Consider the following 26,020-nt stretch of genomic DNA (forward strand, 5'->3'; position numbering starts at 1 on the left):
ATGACGTGCCAATTGTTCTGACGACGACGAGAAATTATGGCTGAAGTGGGTATGCGCCGTATTTAACAGGAAAACAAGAACAAGCTTTTGTAATGGCTTGGAGCATTGGACAGCCCACTCGTTACGCTATTCGCATTGTGCAACGACTGGTTGTTCTTTCACTGTTCTAAAACGCTTTATAAGTCGTATTACCGCGATTGCTTTCCCGACATCAAGCCTGCCCAAGGCAAGTTTGCCCCCAAGCCACAAGCACCGGCGTAGCTCAGTGGTAAAATATTGGGCCAGTATCCAGTGGATCCGGATTCGAGCACCAGTGTATTCTTGGTGATAGGTTTACCAACAAGTCACAAGCACCGGTGTAGCTCAGTAGTAGAATACTGGGGCTGGCACCCAGCAGACGTGTGTATCGAGCCCCACTGTGTCTTTAGTGCTAATTTTTTTTCTAATTTCGTGCGATGTGGTTTTGGACACCGGCGGCGGCGGCGGCGGTGGACAACTGCGCGTGACCCGAGTTGTGATCTCATAACAGTTAGCTGTAAAACGAAAATCACCAGCCTTGCGTGGTACACGCAGCACAGTCGCAGTGAAAGCTAAAAGAGCGGTCTTCCTAGTAAGGCAAAGACGGGTTTTATAAAACCCGTCGTAGACTGTCTTGGGACAACCATTACAACTATCTAAGGTTAGCGCTTCACATCTGTAAGGCATTATGCGCACTGTATTTGGGCAGTAGCTGATGACTGTGAATATTCAAAGTTACGCTCTTTGTAATAAGCTGAACAGAATTCAATGACCCAGTCATTGTGCAGTTGGAATTTTGTGATTTGTGGTTGTTATTTGGCTCTTTGAACACGATATAGTATGCATGAGATATGTTCACGTGATTTCTCAACCGACGCAAGGCCTGTGTGAAGTGGTATCAAGCACTGGCGTAGCTCTGTGGTTCATCTTTTTTTTTTTCATATTTCGCGGCATACCGGTTTCGGACATCGGCGGCAGCGGTCGTCCACGGCACCATAATGAAGAGTTCCGATCTCTAAAGACGACCGGACGACGCGACCGCTTATAAGCGTGCTATGTACAAGGTCACATCTACACACACGTTGCCCTTCACTTCTCTCTCTCTTCTCCTTTAATTCCCTTACCCCTTCCCCCAGTGCAGGGTAGCAAATTGGACGTGCGTCTGGTTGACCTCCCTGCCTTTCATTTCTTCCCTTCCTCCTCCTCCTCGTAAACTCACGACGGCTTTTGCTGTAAATAGAGCTACGGAATGTAACGCCGTTACATGTGGTGTTTCTTAAACATGATGATTATGTCGAAGTCAGTGCCGCAAACTGACACATGCAGCAATTATCTTCTTTTTCATTTTTTTCCCTCACTCTGTCCCTTTTCCTTGTACAGGGTGACCAACTGGAGATTCCCCTTGGCAAAACTGCCCGCATTTTTTTGTTACTTTCTCTCTTTCTCTTTTGGACAATGGCTGATACACTACTGTCATTTTTCCTTAAGGTCATTGGTACCTTTGAATGCAGTTCCTTTTTCTCCGAAGTTTGGCTTTGGTAGGCCTACTTTATTTGAAGAAATAAAATGTATTATTATTATTGTTATTATTGTTAAGATTATTATTATTATTATTATTATTATTATTATTATTATTATTATTATTATTATTATTATTATTATTATTATTATTATTATTATTATTATTATTATTATTATTATTATTATTATTATTATTAAGCGAGGTACAGGTACCCATTTTTTTCAGTTTTTCGTGGTGCGTCATCGTCTTTTCACCGGATGTAATCGAGTACATAAATAGACAGCATCGATGGCTATATGCCTACATGTCTTCTCGGAAAACGATATTCAGTATTATTATTTTATTTTCGCTGCAGAACTTTGTGATATGGAGTAGCCGAGGCAATAGGCACCTCAACCTCTCCACAGCAAAACAGTTAAAACAGAACAGAACAGAGCAGATATTCAGTCGTCGGATGTATGTGCCCTATTTCTGGCCGCCCTCCAAGCGTGAATACGTCAATGCGCCGCGAAGGCTTAAGCACACTACACGTGTAAAGATATTCATGTCTTAATTTAGGAAGACTCAAGTATACGTTTACGTATCTGCCATGCAATTATGTGCCGTAGACTTCTCGTTGACATTCTATGTATCACTAATGCACCTCATGCATCGTTGTCACCTTCCTGATGCAGACAGCTGTCTGGCGACGGTCCCGCGCTTGCGTCATCCCCACATACTGCAGACTCATAGCTCGCCAACAATCTGTACGACACTCCGATTCTTACATGATACATCGTGTTACTGCAGACTCATAGCTCGCCAACAATCTGTACGACACTGCGATCCTGACATGATACACCGTGTTCGATGTGCAGTATTTTTCAGCACTATTTTTCTTCGTTTGATTCAGATGGCTATGCTTTCAGGGGCTGGATGCCACCTGTAGCGAGGCTGAACCGTAAAGGCTAAACGGCCATGGAAGGCAAAGACGGAGACTGTTCGGCACGAATCGTGGATTTCTGCAAGAGCATAGGCGCTCGCGGGGTTCTAAATTGAAGGGATGGGGGTTGTTGAAGTGGGTTAAGTTTCACTACAGTGACCCTTTTCCCTCCGCCATCATTTGAAGAACTTGCGATCCGAACGCAGTGTTAAGATGCTGTATTAGGTGAGGTGACCCCTCTCCCTCCTGCTGTCACACACCTGCGTACGAGGCCTCTTTCTGTGCTGAGCCGGGTGGGAGGGGGAGGAAGACAAGGGGATTGAAAGAGTGGGAGGGCACATTAGAGTGAGGAGCGGGCTGTCTAAACGTGGGGAAACCAGTGGTAAATGTTACGGGACACGCGATGATGCGACACGACTGAAATCAGTTCCCACCCGTTGCCCTATAACATAGTCTTTACTAAAAAATTGTAGTCTGCAGTATCTGTTTGTCCACCTAAAAGTTGATCATTAGACTCGAGAGAGTTGTAATTTGGGCTACTTGTAACATAAATCCATATTTGTACGAAACGCGAACACGAGATGAGAGACTAGACTTGTCTGTATAGCTCTTGTTCATTCTCTCTTTCTTGGACGTAGTACCATAATTATTGCATTGATTAGGATATACAAGCCTTACGCGCTATTCTACGTGATGCGAGCTGGGAGAGGCGACACAATCGCGGCCCATGGCTAATCACTTCGGTCGCGTGTGCGAGTCACGGAATCGCTCCTGGTGCTTCAAAAAGTGGGCAGGCCTCAACGAAACCTTGTAAACAACGCTTTTGGGCACATATGCTTCAGTGAGTTCACGTATCATGCGTGTATATGTGTGATCACTATATATAGGGCAGTTATCACTCGGCAGCTGGTACCACAAGGCCAGTGAATCAACTTGGCTAACAACTCCAGTACATCATTCGAGTTTCTGTTCTGTTCTGTTCCGTTTTAACTTTCTTGCTGTGGAGATGTCGAAATCTGTATTAACTCGGCTACTCTCTATCTCCATCTCTCAGCATTAAGTTTAAATTTTCTTTCCCATCTTTCTTCCCCATTCCCCATTCCCCTAGTGCAGGGTAGCAAACCGGATGCTCCATTTTCTGGATAACCTCCCTGCCTTTCCCTCTTTTTATTCTCTCTCTCTCTTCACATCTACAATAGATTCTTTATATTTTTACATTAGTTAAGATTTTCACATATACATTAGAGCCTGTGCCCCACAAACTTTTGTCGTCGGCTGCATACGCCTGTGATTACACGATCAGGCGAAGCTCAATCAGCAGTGGCGGGGCATGGTGGCTGCTGAAATGAGGCGCGAATGCAGGTCGCGACAAACGCGCGACTCCCAAGGCCTACAAGTTCGAGACGCCCGTAAACAAAAAGGCTCAAGTCTCGTTAAAACGGGAGGAGAGAGGCTGAAAGAGGTGATAGATAGAAAAAAAAATGTAGGGAAGAGAGGGAGCGTATAGTACGTTGGCGGGAGAGGGGATATCTAGCCGAGGAGCAGCAGCCAATGGCACAAGTGAGGAGTAGCGGACGGCGCACAGTCACACAGCCTGCAGAGCCCGCAGCCCGAACTGGGGGCCGAAGTTCACAATGAAAGCCGGTGTGCGTGCTCGCCCGGCATCCCCCAGCGCGGCCCAATCCATAACTGTCAGGCTCCGCGAGGGGAGCATTATATTTAGTTTCTCTCTTCCGGGGACTTCAACGCAGTTGACGAAGAAAAAGAGGAGGGGAAGGTTTTCCAGGGACATCGCCCACAGGGCCAGGTGTTTTGAACCGTCGCCAGGCATGAGACGACCCCCTTGGAAAGGCAGCGTGCATGAGCGTAGCCGGCCGCCTCCGCCTGTGCGCGCACGTTTGAGTCCAACTATGCGAGCAGCACCGGACGGATGGACGGCACGGCTTCTGCTCGGAACCTGGGAGGAAATTGCGCGTGGTTTTCGACGAACCAGGAAAGAGGGCGAGGAAGAAGACAGAGAGGGGGGGGGGGGGGACTCCGCGCAAGTCAGGGTAAAATGTGGATCACGAGGAAATTGACTTCGGGGAAAGAATCGACGAAGAAAATGCAACGCTTCGCCATACATATTTGCACAGCGCAAGACTATAGTTACGGCGTAACTATACGGAAGAGACAAGTAGAGAAAAGAGCGCTATTTTTTTGTCATTGTCTCTTCTTTCGTAGTTACGCCGTAACTACTCGTAGTCTTGCGCTGCGCAAGTATGTTGATTCCAACTTACCAACTAGCCAGAGCAACTGCCTTATCAAGACGCTTCTCCTTCATTTTCCTTCCTCTCTGCACTAAAAATCGAAATCCATATACTCCTCATTGGATTTGACAGTAACTGCCCATGTGAACAAGGTATGCGTCTATTGTGAAATGCGTGCTATCCGTTGGAGACCTCTCTACTCAATCTCCTCAACTCGCACTGTTCTTCAGTATTGTTTGTTTTTCGCACTTTGAAGATGTGTTCCCTGTTTCGTTTTTTTTTTTGCGTCCTGGCTTTACATGCACACCTACATGCCCTGTGTCTAGGCTTTCACATACTCCTGAGACGGCGCGCTCTATTTACATTTTATGTATAATCCGATAAGCTCTATATCGTACGCGCCATCAAATTGCGCTAGCCCCGCCGTGGTGGTCTAGTCGCTAAGGTACTCGGCTGCTGACCCGCAGGTCGCGGGTTTGAATCCCGGTCGCATTTCCGATGGAGGCGGAAATGTAGGCCCGTGTGCTCAGATTTGGGTGCACGCTAAAGAACCCCAGGTGGTCAAAATTTCCGGAGCCCTCCACTACGGCGTCTCTCATAATCATATGGTGGTTTTGGGACGTTAAACCTCACATATCAATCAATCAAATTGTGCTATTTATCGTATCTACATCTACCGTTTCTCTAGGTTGATTGCAATATTTATTGCATTTTATAGTATCAAGAGCTTTTTTTCTCCCTTATTCTATGCGAGGCCACCTACTACAGGCCCGTTTTTTCACTATATCTGAACTAACTATTACTGTGCTGTGACTGCAAACACGCCTACGTTGCGCTTTCATTCCGCTGACACTATAGTGACTTAAACTATAGTTGATACTGCATTATATGGGTACGTGTAAAGTGTCGTGTGACGATTTATAGAGTAATGACACCTTGGCAGTCATAATAGCGCCGGTCCGACAGGAACGACCTTGCTCACAGCAGCAGACGCTTTTTTTTTTGTTTATGGCTTGTCGACTCTGGCACGATAGTTACATAGCAGCGATGCCAACACTGAAAAGCGCGCCGCAAACGCCATGAATTTTTGCTGTTACTGCGCAGCCAAACATTTGCGCGTGCTCTTCGTTCACTGCATGCAATTCTTCCCCGCAGAGACTGCTGGGTATCAACAATACATAACGATTGATACAATGTATCATGGAAAATAACAGACAAATAATAGCTGTAAAAATCATAGCAACGCCATGCGTTCCACGGTATACCTTCGTTTTATCATGAATAAAAACTGAGCGACTTTATCCATAGTCAAAACGGTGTGGCTGCCTCATGCTGCCTGCTAGTTTCAACATGTACGTTCAAACTAGTGAAGACGTCCACGTATAATACATCCCAATTTATTATTAATCATTCAATATTTTGCCTAATGACACGTAAGAGCTAATTTAACCATATCTCTTACGTAATTAGAGTCACAAGCATGCCAGGAGATCTTAGGCTTAATTTACAGCATTCGATATCCAGTTCGCGTTGACCTTTAAAGACACAAACATGCTCGAAAAAAGTATTATTTACAATAAATGTATTCGATATCCTGTTATCGTTGATATTAACAGATAACTAAAATGAATTCCCGGAGAAAAAAAAAAAGAAACTGATATTTCAGTTACCTGAATCCAACATCAGGCCTCTAAGTGCATTCAATACTTTCAAGGACTGGCTGACATCCTGGTCCTTCCTATCCTCTTTCGCTACCTCCTTCTTCATGTATACGACCAGCTCAGTCTTCACACAAATGCCATGTTGAGGGGCAAACTGGCAAGAATATTCAGCTTCTTAGAATTTTGTGGCGCGCAAATTTGCGAAGCTGACTGTAACACTTCAAATGAAAAAGAAAAAAAATTGGCCCCGTATCTGCATGTTCCACTGCCAATGTCGTCGAAAGTCTTGCGTCTCGAGAGAGTGAAGGAAAATTGGGGACCCTTATGCTTCACCTTTAAGAGTTGAATGCGATAGCGAACTCTGGCTCTTAGTGTGCTCTTCAACCGCTACGTGCATACTTATTAATATGTTTTGTTACACATACACACACGCACACAGTAGATCGTATACCAGTGCGCGCGCGCGAATGGTACATATAGGTTTTTGATCTAAAGCAAGAGTTGCAAGGCCTTCAAGATGCACGCCGCGCGCTTGCCATCTCGGAGGCCATATAGAGTCTCACAATGCCTCACATATAGCAGCACATTATCTAGCGTTTGCTGTTTGCTTGATCAACGCCTCTGGGAAGACATGATATGTTTTCCGCTAGATGGACATTTTTGTCCTTTTTTAGAGCTGTTTGAAAGCTCCTGTGTGTTTTAGCGGCGATGAATCCCGGCCTTTTTTGACGTAGTTTGAGGCTTCCCAAATGTGCTGTTAATCGCCGAATGGGCTCGTTTTCGTCGTGACACTTGTCGAACAATACGCGTTAAAGGAGCCCAGAAACACTTATACAAAACACTTATACACTATAGAGTGAATTAACTAGAAGAGCTTATTGCCTCACAAACTGAACGCCACAAACATTTTAAGAATCTATTTTAAGAGCGGAGTTACACAGGTTTGTCGCGTGCTAAAATTGCACTATATCTTCTCTCGTCCCAACGAAAGCGCTGGAAGCTAAGCAAGGAGGGGTGGCAGGGGCAAAGAAACTACCCCACCTCGTGACCTTGAGCACTTTTTCTTACTTCGAATGCGCGGCTTTACCAGTGTGATCGCGTGCGCACGCGTGGACATGTAGCGGCCTCCCGCGGCGATCTCTGTAACTTGCTTTTTTGCTCACAGACGCACAGACGATTTTTCGCCCACAATAAACGGGGTCGACGCCGATGGCGGAACTTCTGCGACACGAGCTCTCTAACGCTATCGCGTTAAGACGTTTATTTGATGTTCTGCGCGAGAAATTCGGTGAGTGGTATTTTGGAGGCGCTGCATTAGAGTGCCTCGAGCGTGCAGCGGAGGCGAACGACCGTATCAAACACATCACACGTGAGACATGAGCGCTATCTGGCAGTTATCTTGAAAAACGAAGCGCGTGGCGCGCGCGCCCATCTCGGAGGTGATAAGGTGTAGAACGCAAGGTGACGGGTATAGGTGCCACCACCGTGTCATGTCAGCAAAACGTTGGAAACACTGGCCTTTTCGTGCAAACGTTGCATGGTCAGCGCAGCGTGATAAACACTACGGTCCTTAGAATTACTTATGTATGCCTTTCCTAATAAATGGCACACATACAGAATATTGACCCCTTGTTCGGGTGCCTCGGATATGCGCAATAATTGTTTTTAATTGACAATCCCACAAGTATGAACGCTGAACCTTCAGCAATATTGGTGGGCGCTGCGGATGGTGTCGGCCGTTTAAGGTAACGTCTAGTGCAGTTTAGGGTACCGTTGACTGCACACAAACAGACAAATGTACAGACAGAGAGACAGACCAAAATTTTGGCGTCGAAGGTCCCCAAGCAAGACTATCGTCTTTAAAACACTTGCGGTGCTTTCTGTCATTCACTTGCTTTCTCTGCATTGCTCTTTCATATAACGTAGGGATGTTGCCACTGTCGCGACCTGCTTTATCTGATTTCACCTTAGCGCACTTATTCTCTGGCGATGATGAACCTTATAAAAGGTGCGGCGTCTAACGGTGAGTAAAATGTATCAAATCCTTCGCAGTCGAAGACAGGTCGTTCTACTTTGTTGTGGCGTAAGTGACAGCTTCGTTGCTGTGTCATTTGTGCGCCAGAGATGCTTAGCTCGTCTCGCTCATTCGCTATTCAGTCACGTTATTCGTTATTTGTCAGAACCTTCAAAGGAACCCTAAATAGCAAAATGATTTTTCGCGTAGTAGTAAAGTACAATTTTGCAACCCCGAGAACATCACTTTTACCGCGACACGACGCTAGAGAGAAAACGCGCAAAAAAAAAAAAAATTCCGGTGGAGATCATTGTGAGGTCCACAACAAATGCTGTGACGTCTATGATTTGGAAGGCGTTTGTTGAGTCCTGCGTAGCTTCTTATCGACGAAAATGAAGTGCGTTGTCGTATTTGGGTACCATAGACATAGCATATACAAAGTTTCAGAAAATTATATGCAGCGAAAATACAAAAAATACTCTTTAAAATTTCTGACGTCACGCCCGCAGGTTTTGGCGCGAAATTAAAAAAAATGAATGTCAACCTTTGTTTTCTCTGATAATAATGAACGTATATTAGTGAAACATACATCATTAGACTTCTCATAGTGCAGCTTGTCAATCTAAATAAAGTCGTTGTTTCTCTCTAGTGTCCGTTTAAGGGGCACATTTGAAAAAGGCCGCCGTAATAAAATATACTGTCGGAAGAAGTTTATGAATGAGTGTGCTGAATGCTTGTTGAAAATCAAGAGATAATGAATCCAATTACTTTATAGGGACGTAAAAGGGGCTGTTTTAATTGTATTGTAGTTACCTGTATTTTAGCGTTGCATTAACTCTATACCTTCCTGTGGGCTACAATGCATGTTTGTTTTCGTTGAGAATGCGTCAAATGCGAAATAAGCTCTTAAAGTTACCTTCCTCCACTGATGGTGAGTCCAGTGAGCACTGTATTACCTTGAGGGGGCACATTGAACTCTATCTCATAGAATAACACGTCTCCGAGTTTATCTCATCATTTAGGGTATAGCGATTTTCACAAATGCTACAGCGAATATGATCCCATTTCGCAGTCAGTGCTGAAAAGCTACGTGACATTCGCACTAGTGTGCCAAGCTTCAAGTGCGGAGCTGGGCAGCCTACTTCGCTTTTGTCTCTATTTCCTCCTCTGTTTCTTTCTTTTCCTCTTTCCAGTTTTTTTCTTCCTTTCATAAGTCTGTATTTCTATTACTTCTCATTTTTCTGAGCCACCGAAGTGCTGAGTCCCCGAGTGTCATCCTCAACGAGTTCAAAGAACAACAGGAGGAGGACGTCCCCCTTGGAGCGAGCGCGCGCTCAATGTGCTACTGATGGCTGTGCTGCAAGTGGTTTCACCTGCGTAACGCTCAGCGATCACAGCAGATGACAACAGACGACAATTAGGGCACCTAACGGAGCTTCGTGCTTAAAGGCCCCACTTTCCCGTGTGAATTCACCACAGATAAACTCAAGGTGGTAGCCATCTTTCTCTGTTTCATCTCCCCCGCTCCGCCCAACCGTCTGCCGGGAAGCACAGTATACGGGATCCGCTCGCCTTTTGAATCAACGATGTGTGATAACGTCGACATGTGACGTGGTATCACGACACTGGAAAATTTGGTGATGTATGGCGTGAATGTGGCGTAATATTAATACATCGTCACTCGGTTAAGGTCGCGTGGGTTTTTCTGTACCCAGTCTCGCTAGAAGTTACCAGAACCGGTATCTATAGCGAGGTCTCGAGGACGACATTGCCAACGTAGTGAATTCATTCGCCTCTAAAAAGTTACCGGGGTCACGATGCAACGATTATTGCGCTATAGTCCGGCGCTATCACCGATTTGGAGTTTTTGAATGTGAACCTCCTACAAATAGAGTGAACAACTCGACGACACTTTGTCAGAGTTCTCAAAACAGAAACGTTTCCATGACCTTTTGCATTCGCTGATTTTCTTCGAATGTATTCGAGGACCCTGCTTGCGCGAATGAAATTATGACAAGAAGGGCGCTTCTGTATCTGCCAAAGTTCATGGACGAGAGATTGCTCCTGGCCTCTCCTTTGCACTTAATACCTTAGAAAAACGATTTACTACATCTCTCTGTCTCTCTTTATTGTGGACCCAAAGCGTCCCAAGTTCGAACGACATTCTTACGGGTTCTACTTTGGCATGTGCCTGGGCCAAAAACGTTGATGCTTTTGACTTCAGACCCAGAGTTTGAACACTGTCGTCGAAACATGCTCATTCATGTTTGAACTCGTGGAAGTGTGCGCCGCGCTGACGTCACCTGGTTGCACTTGCGTTTATATATGTGCGTAGGTCGATCCAAATGGCTGGGACGTAGCATGAGAAATGCAAACAATCGAAAACATACAATTAGGGCAGAAAACCGTGAAACTGTGTTTAGGAATATTTTCGACAAAGCACACATGACTTGTATACTGCAATCATTAGCGGATCACACGCGTTATCCGATGGTAGTATCTCTACCGTATGGACCAAGAACCTTTTTGGTCCACTTTAATTATTTTCAATGTGTGTCATAACCATCCCACTATACAGCTAAACACCACAAATTATGGCAGCTATACCTCCCTTGCCTTCACTGTCTGTCGGTTTAGTCAGCTCGTGCTTAACAATGGAACGAGTACACTTGGTACAATCCCGTTCTTTCATTGCATTTTATTTTTAATTGCAGAGTTTCAAGGCAAATCTCTCAGGCTATACATTCACCACGGCACTTCCCCGCCATCCACGTTTCCACTGTGCTACTTCCGAGACGAGGACTCAGCTATCACGTGACCAGCCTAGCTGCCTGTGAAACCCATGCTCAAGTAAGTATAGTAATTCCAAGTATAGTGTAGGCAAATGGTATGGACTCTGCGCGAGTGCGTTCTTCGGAATATGCATTCGAGAAGGTGTCACATATTTGTTGCGTGTCACATGGCGGGACGACGATACATCATTGTCGGCGTTCCACGAATCCTCTCTTCCGGAGAACAGGGCAATGCGTCATAGAGAAACACAAGCATGCTCGCATGCTCAATATGACGACGATGGCAATGTTGAGAAGGTTGGCACATTGTTCCCTGTGACGGTTGATCACTGAAGGAAATTCCGCGTCAGGCAAGCGCTGTCTTCTATGCAAGGGCAAGCTCAAGTGTGCGGCGTGCTGTACGCAGCATCAATCAATTTTCACGAAAAAAAAAATATAGCACTAAAACTAGGTACACGATGTGAGCTGGAGCACTGTCATAAGATTTTCTAATGGGGCCTTCTATTGCTGGCTCATTTGTTCTTTGTTTTATTTTGCGCACGACACAGTCCATCTGCGTCCTTGATTTGACAATTACATTCACTCTCAGTCGTTTAAACGCGCTGCACACGTTCTTAAATAAGAAATGTAGTGGTAATACTGTGCTAGACTATTTTAGATCGTTACTGCCGCAGGCATAATGGCTATATCATGTCACGTAACGACATAGCCAGAGTAGATCGTGGATTTTTTTCTCGCATTGCTTGGTGGCGACTTTTTTTAACTACGCATGGCTACAAAATAAAAAAAAATGAAGTACGATTATAAACACTGCATTTGATTGTCCATGTAATTATGATAAGCGGCCTTGTCTGAAGTTTTATGACGCAGACACGCACGCACGCACGCACGCACGCACGCACGCACACACACACACACACACACACACACACACACACACGCACGCACGCACGCACGCACGCACACACACACACACACACACACACACACACACACACACACACACACACACACACACACACACACACACACACACACACACACACACACACACACACACACACACACACACACACACACACACACACACACACACACACACACACACACACACACACACACACACACACACACACACACACACACACACACACACACACACACACACACACACACACACACACACACACACACACACACACACACACACACACACACACACACACACACACACACACACACACACACACACACACACACACACACACACACACACAGGTGGACGCACACACACACACACACACACACACACACACACACACACACACACACACACACACACAGGTGGACGCACAGAGAGAGAGATAACACAAGGAGAAAGGCAGGGAGGTTGAACCAGGGCTGAGCCCCGGTAGGCTACCCTGCACTGGGGAAGGGGTGAGGGAGAAAGAAAGTTATAGAGGAGGAGAAAGAAAGGTCACTGATTGGGCTGACGCGTAACTGTTTCACATCACAAACGATGAAACAGGCCGGTGTTTTTGAGAAAACGCAACAGTGCTTTCGTTGCCTTTCGGAAATTGGATGGGCAGTGCCATGGTCTCAATACTTTTTCGGCAGTGAAATCACTTCTGATTTCATATACACACATGTGCTTAGGTATACGCATGTGTTTGTGCACTGTTGCTGCTGTTCTGCGCCATTGAATTCAGAACATTGCTGAATAACCTTGCGAGAGTTCATACTCTATATGAAAGACTTCCTGCCTGTTGTTCCTGGAAATGAGGGCGTTCTCTACTTATTTGTTTGGCAACAGATGCACACCGCAGGAAAAGTCTTCGCATAGCCGCATCCCAGTATTTCCTTAGAACATGCGCGCAGGGAATCATGCCACATGCGTATGGAGATCACAAGAAAGAACTTACGTGACGGTAGAGAGATGTGGAAAATTTTCTGTTTTTATTGTTCTTCCACCTGATGGTATAACACCGCGTCGAAACTCTGCAAGTTCAAAGGTTCTGCACGTCCTACGAGATCTTCGTGTACCACTGTTCGCGCGTCCGGCTGTCTCGGAGTTCGTGCCCTTGCGATGGGCTGAGCTGAGTAGGCGGACTGCATCATATGCTCCGTAATGCGCTAGTCTATACGAATAACCGATGTTCACTGCCTCCGCGAAGTGGTCATTATGTACAGGAATCAATACATCTGCCTGTAACTGCATCCTCTGCGTACCAATAAGGACATTAAATATGAATCGAAATGCCAATAGACAATCGGAAAGTGCGTTGTATACGCGACCTACAACGAATCATCAGGAAACAAATGCGACAAGTGAGACCCATTTGCAATAACTGAAGTTTTAGGGACCTAATAATGATCTGTGTTGCATATTTTTTCACCGAAGAAGCGTAGGAAGCAAGAGCACTACATTTTCATTCGGCTACACTCACCCGGTTTCACTAAAAGAGCTGCGCATCGAGACGCTCATTGGGTAATCAACATCACAATGAGTATACGGAAACATCGCGTACATTTATTACGCAAGCTTTGGCGCAGGTCTTCACAAAGCGCGAATTCTTGTCGACAGTGGTTCTGGCCCACAGAATGCATGTTATGCTTTGTTAATAAAGTACGAATTAAAGTTACACTTATGTCAAGTTCATCTTGAAGTGAGTGAAGTGAGGAGGAGTTGGTGCAGAACTTGGATCACTGTGAGTCTTCGTCCCGAAAGTTGTCTGATAAACGATATCTCCGTACAACCACCTGTGTCCCTGATCTCCACGACCTACTTTCTTCTTCTCCAGCGAGAGTCGCTTCCACAACAAGTTGCAACAGCAACGACAACGTATACACACAAATGTGCGCGTCGAGTGGGCGAGTGGCTCTATATGCATGCTGCGCTATGTCGTTGACCATCCTGACAAGCGAGCGTGTGGTTGTCCGATCACGCGGCTGCAGAAACGCACTTCTCTTTGCGGGAAGCTAAACGAAGACGACTGCCTGCGCGTACAGGGCCCTCCTGCACGGTCCGGAGGGGAGACCCGAGGAACTGATTGCGGGCGATCGATCGCTCGATGAAAGCCGTGTCCGGTGTCGCGCTGGGTTCTCCTGGCGTTTTCTCCACCGGACCCCCGACGTTTCTGACAAACGCCCGAAATCCACCTAGCAGGGGAAGGGGCCGTGGAGTGCATTTCCGTGCCCCACTCGACGTGCCATTTCGATCCTTTTGCTAATTTCTAACAGCTCCAGCCCAAAACAAGTTCGGGCGTGGTCCTTCTCTCACCGGAGAGAAGGGAAATAGGTGGCTGTCCAGTTTGCCCTTTTGCTTCTTCGTCTTGTTGATGTTTATTTTATTTTATTTTATTATGTGCGTGACGGTGCATGGTACATGTCATGGGGAAGGGGGGGAGCGTGTTGTATTCTGAAGTTTTATCGCAGTGTCCCACTTTCTCGTCTGTTCGGCAGTCTGCTTTCTGTGAGGGAACAATCAGTGACTCCGCTATGCGTGTAGCTCGAATTTCGGTACTTTGTTCGCGTCATTTTCTTATAAAAGTTTTGATCATCTGGCTATATTAACACTTGTTTTAATATTTCCGTCAGTTTGAAAAGGTTTGTGAGTCTTTGAATTCATTTACTCTCTTCTGCACGTCCTCTTCATACTTGCATGCGAACCTTAGCAAAGTGCCAGTTATATCTCAGTTTCCCTACCACTTTCCAGCCTTTTCCTTCTTTAGTGTTTCAGTATTTCTTTTTGTGATAAGGAAAAAAAAGTAGCTGGTGCCGAGGAAGGTGCAATCACCTCGTATAAAAAATTGCAGTAACGGAAAACGAAGTTCCTGTTCTGATTGGCAGGGGTCACTCAGCTGGTGCAGGCGGCGGATTCACGCCCAACTCTGCTGCGCACTTGAAGAAATTCAATTTGACAATAAAATTCATGACCCTTTTGCATCGTCGTGAACATTTGTACATTGTCGAAGACGTCAGTGTACATCAAGTATATAAACAAGTCTGTTCGGTCTTCGCCTCGGTTTGTTTTGTACATTACACACTGTTTCATTTGCTGTACGGTTTTTAGAGATGTTCTGTTGCACGCGTACCATCTTGTCGTCTCTTTCAATGCTCGTCATGCGATCTGTGCGTGCGTCGCCCCTGCCAGCAAGAGGGAGACAACAGGCATCTCTCTGCTCGGGGGTTAAGAGAACCCAGACCAAAAACGGTCCTTTTTCTCTTCGTTCATCTCGATAGATCCTCTGCGTGGTGTTCCTTGTTATTCCTGTCATACGCTGTCCGCGTTGTCTCTTCACGCCGCAAGGAGAGGGTGAGTGCGGAAGGTAGAAAGAGGAAGAAGAGTGACTGGTGCCATTCCGAACGACACTTGCTCCACCATCCCTCTCCACTTTCACTCTCTCTCCCACGGCTCGTGGCATCTCGTAATGTTCGCCCTGCCTCTTCATCGTTTCGAGCGATGAAGGCTGGAAGCTGTTACGGTCGCGACGTGGCTTCGTCTTCGACTTGCTCTTGTTCTGCGGCTGCTGCGCGCACTTTCGCCGACAGCACCCTCCCGTCCCCCATGTCGCCCCTCGAGAGGCTCTGTTGTTTCTTATTGACGCGAACGAAAAAGGCCGGTTGGAGCGGGAGAAGGGGGGGGGGGTGATGAGGGGGCAGAAGGAATCATGGCGACGGGGCGAAAGTATCGCCGTCGCATTGTCCTGTCGCCCGGAGGAGTGACAGTCGACATCTATTGATTTCGCCATTGTCTCGCTCCTCTCGGTTCGTACATTCCGTGTTTTCTCGCCCTTACCCCCTCAACTGCCACTTCTCTTCCGACCATGACCATACCGATCTCGACTCATCGGGCTGTATAGTGTGGCCCCTTGCGCCTTCCTACACGGCTCTCCGTCTCTCTCGTGCACCCCTTAGTCCCCCCGCTACGCAGACTTTCTCCTGTTTGTTTTTGTTATTTTTTCTCCTTTTGCCTCTTTTCTTGTTTTCTTCTTCTTCTTTTTTTCTGACTGAAGATTTAACAAGACGGCGTTGTCTTGCGTCCCGAATGACGAGTGTCCTGGGAGATATGAGACATAAGGAAGTAAGAATACTGTGACGCCTGATGTGGTGGGCGGAGATTTGCTGGCTCTGAAGATTTGTCATTGAGGAGTACACACGTCGAATTTTTGAGAAAATTGTGGGAGTATTTGCACGCGTAGGCAAATCAGAAACAAACAGTGTCACGCCAGCCTTTCTTTCTTTGTCTCTCATATCTTTTTTTTTTTCCTATTCGTGTTGCGGCACCTTTCGCCCACGTGCTTGTCTCCAGCGCGTCACCTCCGATATTTTTTTCCGCGTTCTTTCGTAATGTCAAAGGTTGGAATCAGTGAAGCGAGAGAGGATCTAATGGACGATAAGTCAGCGTGAAATGTAACAATGGTTTCAACAAGTGTTACTTGGAAAGGTTGCAGTCAGGTGCATACGCGTTAATTGCGCTATGCACCAGGCATATTTTTCAGGCAAGGCGACACGTCGGCGTGCAGCGCAACCATCTCCGCCGTGAAGAGCGTGTTACCAAATTAAAATTTCATAAATGGTCTGCGTTTGTACACGTCTGCGATCAGTTTGTAAAATATCCCATGGGACAGTTTCTGACTTTATATCTAACAAGAATGGATATTTTCTGCTCTCTGTAGATATTCGCGAAATACAAAAACAACAGCAACAAAAGGTACGTGATGGGAATGCCTCCTAGCGTGCCGTGATTGCAGTGCTCCCTAACGTTCCGTCCGCAAACGACCACAGTTTTCGGCGACAGGACAGCGACTGTGGTGGTGCATGGCGGTACGGTGACGAAACTGGCACTTGCGGCAACACGAGTGGTAACCGCTGCATCTGCTTGTCACTGTTGAGCTGAAATTGTGAAATAGCTGAAAGTTACTTTTAGAAGCCGTCTTTTTTAGACATGGATTCCTAACAGTTGATGTTGGCACTGCGAGGCAACGAATTTCCCAAGACATTTTCCCACACGTAAAAGAGAAAGAATGATGGATGTCTACTATGTGTAACTCAAACGCTGGGGCGAAGAATGGAATGGGCTGTCGTGCTTGTTGGTGCGAACTGCCTTCTGTAGCATCAATACCTTGGTGGATCAGGAAATGTACCGCACCGCTGCCGATAATTTTGGTGGTCTATTGATGCGTTGTACTTTTTATTGATGCGTTGTATTTTTTATGTGCTATACTTTGTTCATCTGTTCCATACTCCAAGAAAAGATTGTTATTTTTCTTTTATAGGTCCTGGCTTGCCGCATATATATAACTACGTTTAAGAATGCGTGCAAACTCCCTTTTAGGGTTTATTATACACCCTTTAAGGAGCCGTTGGAAGCACGACGCTCCAAAGTCAAGTCAAGGATCTTGTGTTTTTTTTTTGTTTTTTTTTTAAGTTGAAGTTGAAGTGCTCTATTCTTTTTTTTTTATACAGTCATACCTATACCATCACAACGACCGTAAGCCAGGCAAGGATAGTATATGGTCCATTGTTAAAAAAAATAGAACAGGCATATCAGGTGTAGAATTCAACTGCATGGTACTCTATCAGATGCCATAGTTTATAGTAAACAAAAGACTTCATGAAATACACTTAATTAGCCAATATGGTTACGTTAGAGATCATATTCACTACACTGTTTGAAGTTACGTGCCTCTAGAGGTAAAATATTCCAGATTTTTGTGCCCCTGAATTCAATCACTCTGCCACTTTTGAAAGAGATTTAGTTATATCTAGCGTGTCAAGAAACATCAAATGAAATTAAAAGCTAATATTCTCTTTTTTTTAAAGTGTACTATTCCTTATCTTTATAAACATCGGACTTGTGTTCGTAGAATTGCTCGTATTTGTTTTTTTTGTAATCAAAATTTTCACACTGACAAATTCAAAATATTTGACGTGTCCACGTATACTAGGATTCTCGCATTATCTTTTACGTGTTATTGGGCGTCAGGGTGGCACCAAAGTTAATAGCGCTGGTGACGACAGTGTGCGCAGCTTCTAAAACCGAAGGCTTAACCCATAATTGAATGCAACAACCACAGTGAGATTTGAGTTGTGAACGCTTGAGCAGTGAGGTTTAAGGTATGAGCATTTATGTAATTGACTCACCAGCTATAACCGCTGGAAACACGATAAGAAATTCCACAAGGCAATTTGACTTCATGTTCATACACAGCACCGACAGTACCGCACACGTCTATACACATGTGCATAATAAGTATTATACCTGAAGCGCAAGTCTTTATCGCAATTTAAAAAAGGATATTATTTATAAAGTGACAAGTCTCCGAACTGAGTAATAATGTTGTGATGATCCATGGTTCAGCATCTGTGTACCACCTTTAATTACTTCTAAAGAGAGACAAATGAGACACTTCAAAGCTGTTAATACTTCTAATAGGAACGTGTCAATAGAAACTCTCAATAAAGTACTCAATAACGCACTGTTTTAGGCTAGTTGGCCTAGGTCGAGTGCGAAACGAATGGTGCCTGAAACTAATCGACTCAAATGCATTTTCATTAGTGAGCAGTCCTTGGCGCAATCATCATTAACACAGTGATTATTCCCTAGCATCCACAGAGCGATGTGTTCAAGTCACCATGATTACATTCCTGGTTTTTAATCGTTCTTTAATACATAAGAGCACTATCGGGGCATTAGGAGCGCATAATGGGATAGTTATCGATCTGAAAGCATGTCTCACGACACATTGTTATTCGCTGTGTTGCTTGCTGGATAACTTCACCACGTATCCTGCTCCACCAAGTAAGTTTGCATATTTTATGCCGGGACTGTATACATAGCGCCGCTGATATTGAACTTATCCAACATTTCTTCCAAATTTCCTTTTTAATTAAGCAAAAGTGGACGTTCTGGCTTATGCAAAAGCTTACTGAATATTGTTCGTGTTTACAAGGTACTTTATGTGAAAACCTGAACAATGTACAACTGCATTTCTTGTAAGACAAACTTGAATATTCGCGCACGTCCTAATAGTGTTCGACAACTCGTGGGGAACGCGCCGTAAAAAGCTCATGGACGAATACAGGTTGCGGCGATGTAAATAATTCGCAGTGCGTTTCGCCCACAAATGCTGAAGAAATACTTAAAAAACTATTACTAACGAAAAGAAAAACTTGCCACTGATGCTTCTGAATTCCAAGAAAGAAGTGGTGGTGGACAACTAGTTTGATGAATACAGTGTCGCCATCATACAGGTGGATGGCTGCCTTAGCTAGTATTTCCCATCACTTAGCAACATAACGTAACAATATGTCGGGTTTAACGTCCCGCAACCACGATATGATTTTGAGAGCCGCGTAGTAGTGGAGGGCTCCGAAAATTTCGACCACCTCGGTTCTTTAACGTCCATGCACCTAAATATAACCACACGGGCTCGAAACATTTTCGCCTACATCGGATTAGCAAGTTTGGACAGACGGTGCCTCACAATAAAGATGTTACTTGGACCATGGCCTGAGATGCATCTTCCGAAAAAGGCGAACTTTTCAGACTTTTCAGTGGAGACCGGACTGGATAAGCGGCTGTGATAGACAGCCAGAGATGGAAATATTTAAAATGTGTTTATGCATATACTGACAGTAGAAAAGGAAGGTGTGCGTGTAAACAGTTTATGATAGCGTGAATTGCTGGAAGCAAACTGTGTATTGGCATGATATTTGAACTGGTTTTAGAGTGCTATTATGTTTTTTTATTGTTAGTTTTGGGTACCTTTTTATTATTCTTTTTTTTTCTCGCTGCAGACCTTCGGGATATGGACTAGCCGAGGCAATATGCACCTCAACCTCTCTACAGCAAAACAGTTAGAACAGAACAGAACAGAAAACGCAGCCGCCCATCGCTTAACAACACTACCTTGGCAAATCGGATGCTATCTAGCTGACCTCTCTGCCTTTCTATCAATGTATTCTCTCTCTCTACCTGACGCACACTGTATAGTTAGAGCACTCTGTTCTACATACTTAATCATATACATAGCTGACCTAACGTTATAGCATCTTATGCTATAGCACACATTTACAATCACCGATGGGAGAACTAGGAGACTTCTGCGAATAGTTATCGAACACACGCAGAGTAAATTAGCCATGACCTAATATTCCTTTTAGCCATGACCATGATCCTTGTGCTAGCCTACCATATCTGTCATTAGACAGAGGTAACCGCATGTCGATTGTATGCTAGTAAGTGCGGTAGTATGGCATGTATATTCAAGAGCTTGTATTCCGTATCGCTTCACACGAATTTGCCGCATTGATTCCACCGATTCTGCATCGCTCTTACTATGCTGGCAAAACCAATGGCTGGGCGTGCTTATCTATTTTTGTCGCCATATCGAAGGAACTATAGGAGTGACTGGCTTTATTGAGTGATTGCTTCAAGGTCTGGATTATCTTTCTTTACTCCTTCCTTTCTGTCGTCTCTCGTCAAAATGTAATAATATCACTGTCACTGGTAGTTCGCTTGCACTAAAATCAAGCCATCAGTTATAAGCACATCATGCTGCCACCCACTTATAGATTTTTTACGAACTTCTCATTGGTTTAATTTTTACTTTTGCCGCAATTCTTTTCTTGTGCGTGTGTCCAGCTGTATCTCGGCGTGCCGCTTGCGAATATCAAGGTCAGCACTGTCAAGTCGCCAACTTTCAACTGGATTGAGCCGATAAGGTCGCGAGCTTGAAATGCGCGTTGCCAGAGAGAGAGAGGAGGGGCACAATAACAAGACACAAGAAAAAAAATGAGCCGAGAAAGGAAAGCGAAAGTAGCGGAGACAATGAGCGTCTGGACTTGTGACGCACCGCCAGCGTCTGACATTTTGCCCACTGACGCGCCTGCATTATAAGGGAACGAGACGCACACTCTGTAGGCGCGTTTTTGAGGGTGTATCTCGTCATCTTCTATTTTTATTGCCCTGCGTGGCGGTTCTTCTGGAGTTACTATTACAGCAAGACTGACGCAGTGCTTAAGATGTCGCTAATTTATTAGCGATGTCTTCTGCAGTGCATCAGTCTCAATATAATAGTCACTCTGCACAAGGCTTGAACACAAAAGGAAGAAAATATGCATATAAATACAAGTCCTTCCCGTGACTTTTGCCTATGGCTTAATTTGACCCCCATATGGAGATAACGCGTGATTCGGTGCTCAAGAATTCCCATATTCTTTATTTAATTTCGAGTATGACTTTGTCCGACATTGGTGATTCGCACAACGGCTTCACTGCTTGCCGAGCACACCTAGCAGCTATTCTTCTTTCGTTAAAATGATAAAACTCTGCACTTGCGGTGCTGCAAAACAGCAGTGTTTTGTAATGTTTCACTTCCGTGCGAATTATTTTCTGCACGACAATTTTGTTTTCTAATGTCAGGCTGGTAATATTTTCTTGCGAAAGTCAATGTATTGGTGTTTGTATCTAAATCTATTTGAGAAATATTACACTCAATTCGCACTTAGTTTTCGTTAGTGGTATTCGATTCAAACGTGGAAAACCTTGATATTCAAAAAATTTTTCTCAAGAATTTTTCGCGTACATAGGGTGGACGCACACAGGACGTACGCAGGATTATAGGACATAGGACGTACGCAGGACGTACGCAGGACGTACGCAGTTGTATGCAGCATTTCTGTAAGGTTCGCTGAACTTCCGGCAAGCTAAGGAAACAAGTAATTGAAAAAAAAATGTATGCGTTTCGAATTTCGTGATTAGCTCGATTCGTCGCTTCAGCGATGTACAAACTTTACATATCGCTAATCTGCAAAGCGACGTCTGACAAAAGGCCAAAAGTGTTCTGAAAGCTATCTGCGTGAGTCATGGGATTTCGAGGGAAAATGAATCTGTGTAAATCACCTGACTAAAGACATCGGCAAAACATTCACGCGACATCACTTTAGTTATCGTTATAACACCGTTACTATCACGTTATTTTATAACTCTTGCTTACGCATCGTGTGTGAACGTACACATTACAACTCGAGGTGATCGTTCTTGTTCTTTGTGTATCTCCCTCATCAACAGGAGCTAAAGTACGCAGCAGTGGTTGACTTTTCATATTTTAAGCACACCTAATCAGAAAAGTCCTGAAGTGATGCGAGTGAAGTTTGCGGTACACTAATCTTCTTGATCTATACGCTCTTATACCCGTTTGAGTTCGCTAAACGAGAGTATCACCTGTTCTGAGTTAAACGTGAGAAATGAAACCGCAGCAAGATCCGGAGTAAAATGCCGCAGCCAGATATTGTTCGCATGGGACGTGTGAGGCTGGGGGTGCACTAATACTTCGAGAAATGAGCACTGTGCCTGCGGGAAAGCGTCCACTCACTCCCTTTTATGTCACATACAGTACAACTCAAACTCAATCTAACGGTACCCGTAATTGCGAACATTTTGACCAAACGAAATCATTCCTGTGTGGAGTTTCAATTGCAAGTTATTACTGTTGAACTTTAATTGAGAATAAAAGTGCATGTGCTGTGATCAAAACATAAGTTTCGGGAAGAAACTGCGCGCGTGCAGAGTGGAGAGGAGCACATCAAGTATCACTAACAATATTAGCAACTGCACAAAAGCGAAACTATAAATCACTGTGAAGCAGCCAGAAATAATGACGGCACATCGTAGAACGTTCAAAAAATCACAACTAGCGAAGATACCAAGTGTCAAAATCAAGTGTTTTTTTTTTTGTCTCTTCAACCTGCTTTTTAAAGTTAAGCTTACGAAAGATGACATTGGAACGCCACGCTGCTCATATGAGTCAGCCTAATGAGAGTGTTATTTCGGTTTATCTTTATTTTCACGTCATTGCGCCGGAATTCAGGCCTAGTCATCTTGAAGGCACACTAAGCGAAACAATGAATCAATTTAAACAGATAAGTTGTCGAAAACTGTACCGTCGCTATTTTTACTATCATAGGTTCATTTATAAAAAAAAATGAAGGCTAACATTACACTTGGTACGTCTCGCGCCAAAATTTCTGCACTCAGGCGTCAGCATTGCGTCAGAAATTTCGAAGTGTTTTTTCGAAGTTCGCCCAGGTATGAACATTTTCTGGAAGCTGATACACTGAGTATGAGCCGGTCTCAGAAGTCAATGTGCTTCGTTTTCACCGATTGACAACTGCGTAAACGCTAGCAGACATTGTCAAACTGCACGACGTCACAGTGGGTTAATTGGTGCAGGAACATGAGGGTGGCGTCGCCACCCGTATTTTATTGTTACTCACCTTTTTGCATACAAGGCGTCTTCTGGCGGCAGAAATTGTGCTTTTATTATTATAGAAGGATAATTTATGATGATGATGATAAGTGTGGTTTAACGTCCCAAAACCACCACATGATTATCAGAGACGCCGTAGTGAAGGGCTCCAGAAATTTCGACCACCTGGAGTTCTTTAACGTGCGCCCAAATCTGAGCACACGGGCCTACACCATTTCCGCCTCCATCGGAAATGCAGCCGCCGCCGCTGGAATTCGAACCCCCGACCTGCGGGTCAGCAGCCGAGTACCTTAGCCACTAGACCACCACGGCAGGGGTAGAATAATTTATCGATACGAGAAAATATCCTTTTCTGTTTAGTGTCTGTTTAACATGTGCAGCATTGTACGATGCTATGGCGGGTGCTGTTTAAATTCAGCGTATAGTTCGACGAAGTTATGGTAGGTAAAGTTTTGGAAGTGGGGCTATGTGTGGGTACAGTGCGAGAACGATGAAGACGGAAGACTAAAAGGGTCAGTGCTCGTCCGTGTCCCTTCTTTACACTCTTTCGTCTTCATGCAGGAGGGTAAATAATTAGAAAAGAATATAAATGAATAAAAATGTCGTGGGCTATGACATAACTGTATGAACTGGCGAATGGATCCTAAACTACGTCGCCGAATCTCCTGGATGAATCGTTCGCATCTACAGCGTAGAACATTGCCTGAATGTGATGTACACGAAGTTGCTGGGCAGCGTGATATGTAAATGCTGGTAAAATGAACTATAGCAGACAGGACGCGATGCAGCACGCGAAACCGCGAACACTGTGAGCTAATGGCGCATCACCAGCAGTTTGTGGCAACCGCGACCACAGAGGTGTGGTGTGCACCTACATGCAAGCTATACGAGCTTCGTTGTATACACCTGTGAACACGTCGTGGTGGCACGCTGTGAACGTCTCTATAGCATCGAGTGCTGTATATTATCAGGCATGTCCTTAATGTAAACCTGCAAGTTTTAATATTGAATTTATAGGTATACGTCGCTCACTTCCAAGTTCACTTTTCTGCCACTTGAACAACGACCGACGTGAGATTGTAGATTTTCAGATCATCAAGGATCTCCTCGATTGCCTTGAATATACGCCAGTGACTCGCCTTCTTTCAACTTTCGGACTTGGTGTTGTTGTTTCCATTTTCAGACCAAGCATTTTATCCTTCTTTCTTTCGTTCTTTCTTCTTTTTCGACACGACATCAATAGACCCCCTTTGAGTCTTGCAGGTGCGATTTTCGATAAGCGGAGCGCGTGCATAACCCCTGCGACATTTGTCAGTAAAACAGGTGGTGAGATCGCGAACTGCCGTGCTCACCTTTGGCGGTCTTCCGCTTTGGTTTCGCGGAATACTGAGACAAAAAGCGCACGCGGGGGGTGGTGACCTTTGTCGCGCTCGGTTAAAAGGGTGGGCATCAGAGAGCCAGAAAGAAAAGTTGTTTAACCCGTAGCAGCCTTCGCACGAACGAAGCGAACGCGACACAACACGCCCATCGCCTCAAAGTGTCCGTATAGGAAGCATTTCGACATGGCGGTAACTCAGGGGATGTAGCTATGCGAATAGTAGTTAGTCTCAAAGCAGGATTTGATGATCTTGTTGGACATACTCTTAGGAGTAAATAATAAGCAAAACCTAAAGCTACTCTATGTACACGGTCTGTCCTTGAAGTAATGAGGACTTATTGATCGATAAGTACGTAATATATAAATTCTTAAAAAGTATAGCCTCGATTGCACTAAGTCGCGCAAGGCTGGGTCGCAGAAGAGCTTCTAGGAACTTCGCTGGTCTTGGCTTGGCAAGGTTTTCCCACTTTCACTTGTTCCTTTTCCACCACTGAATATACCATGATATATATATATATATATATATATATATATATATATATATATATATATATATATATATATATATATATATATATATATATATATATATATATATATATATATATATATTTGGAAGGTACTCTCCTACAGTGATGTGCCACAGAAATCGGGCAAATACCACTACCTGCCGCTATAAGGGTAACACGTGGGCGGTACACACCGAATAGGGGCCGCACGTTTCAGCTACGTAGTAAAATAAATATAATATAAATAATATTTTTGACGTTTAATGTGCCAAAACCAGAATATGATTATGAGGGACGCCGTAGTGGAGGACTCCGGAAATTTCGACAACAGCTGGCATTCTTTAACCTGCCCCTAAATCTAAAAACACGGGCTTCTGGCATTTTCACTTCCATCTGAAATGCGACCACCGCGGCTGGGCATTTCGCGGCCTTAGGGTCAGAAGTGGGTTGCCATAGTGACTTGATCACCACGGTGGGTAGTATTGTAGGTTAACAATATGTAAAACTGTTGTATATATAGCTCAAACTAGTACGCTGGTATCATGGAGTTGCGTGCCTATGGCTAAACGCGACGTTAATAGCAGAACAAGGTCGAGGGGGCCTTCAATTCATTCACGTTGTATAGATATGCACGCATCTCACTTACAAAATGTAGACCTATAGGTCTAGACGTTGCAGTC

At 44.7% G+C, this 26,020-nt stretch overlaps 1 long non-coding RNA gene across 4 annotated transcripts in view; it reads left to right on the top strand.

Moving 5' to 3' along the window:
- LOC142814598 (uncharacterized) overlaps positions 1 to 26,020 on the top strand; it is a 496,656-nt gene that overhangs the window by 217,584 nt on the left and 253,052 nt on the right. For all 4 annotated transcript variants that reach the window (XR_012894961.1, XR_012894962.1, XR_012894959.1 and 1 more), the window contains exon 3: positions 11,101 to 11,236. This is a non-coding gene — a long non-coding RNA (uncharacterized LOC142814598). The remainder of the gene's footprint in view (positions 1 to 11,100; positions 11,237 to 26,020) is intronic.

This window comes from Rhipicephalus microplus, chromosome 4, assembly GCF_043290135.1.
Source record: "Rhipicephalus microplus isolate Deutch F79 chromosome 4, USDA_Rmic, whole genome shotgun sequence".
NCBI classification, from domain to species: Eukaryota; Metazoa; Arthropoda; class Arachnida; order Ixodida; family Ixodidae; genus Rhipicephalus; species Rhipicephalus microplus.